This window comes from Chrysochloris asiatica, unplaced genomic scaffold (assembly GCF_000296735.1).
Source record: "Chrysochloris asiatica unplaced genomic scaffold, ChrAsi1.0 scaffold00117, whole genome shotgun sequence".
NCBI lineage: Eukaryota > Metazoa > Chordata > Mammalia > Afrosoricida > Chrysochloridae > Chrysochloris > Chrysochloris asiatica.
In genome coordinates, this window is record NW_006408635.1 from 7,181,046 (window position 1) to 7,182,050 (window position 1,005).

General features: G+C 44.6%; 1 protein-coding gene across 1 annotated transcript in view; it reads left to right on the forward strand.

Moving 5' to 3' along the window:
• SYNJ2 (synaptojanin 2) overlaps nt 1–1,005 on the forward strand; it is a 164,821-nt gene that overhangs the window by 44,405 nt on the left and 119,411 nt on the right. The gene's annotated exons all lie outside the window — the stretch shown is intronic.

Genomic DNA, 1,005 nt, shown 5'->3' on the forward strand with positions numbered 1-1,005 from the left:
TATTGAAAATACCATGGCTTGGGTCAGGCACACCTTAGAAGATGTTAATAATAAAGCACATATGCAAAACATTTTTAAGTCTTTGGATAACTAGATTTTAGTAAAGTTGAATCTTATTGTTTTTAACAGCTCTGTTATAATATGGTGCACATACCATACAATTTATGTATTGGATTGTGCATTTCAGTGCTTTGAAGTAGATTCTTGGGTTATCACCAGAATCCTCATTAAGAACATTTTTCTCCTTCCTAAAGGAAACTCCATCCATCTTCATTCTTGGCTCCTCCCCTCTCCATACGCTTGCTCTCCTAGCCAGCCACCAGTCTACTTTCTGTTGGTCTATATTTGCCTTGTGTGACCCTCTAAGATAAGCACTGAACTGCTAACGGCAAGGTTGGCAGTTCAAACCCACCAGTTGCACCTCCAAAACCTTATACAGGGTCGCTATGAGTCGGAACTGACTCGATGGCACTTAACAACCACAAACATCTGCCTGTTCTATTCTGGATGTTTATAAGGAACCAACCCTACAACAGCTGGTCTTTTGTGACAGGTTTTGTCACTTAGCATCCTGGTTTCAAGGTTTGTCGAGTGTTTTGTTCTAAAAGAATGTAACTGCTGTTGAAATCACACATGGCAACCCCAAGTGTGTCAGAGTGGAACTGTGTGTGCTCCATTGGTTTTCAGCGACTGATTTTTTTGGAGGTGCCTGTAGGTGGACTTGAACCTCCAACCTTTCAGTTAGCAGCTGAGCACATCATTATAAAGCATAAGGAGCTCCGTGCTTTCAGAGATTCATCCCTGTATCACTTGCTTTCTTTGCTGTTGAACTAGACTCAGCCTTTGTTTGGGAGTTGCTGGTCACTGGTTCCCCTGATCAGCCTGCCCTTGGGGCCAGCTGGAGTGGTCTTGGTGGTGGTGGTGGGGTTTGCATCTGGCCCTGGTCACCTACAGCTTCTCCTCAGAGCCTGCTTTTCTCCGGGTTAGTGGATTCCGTGGGGGGGG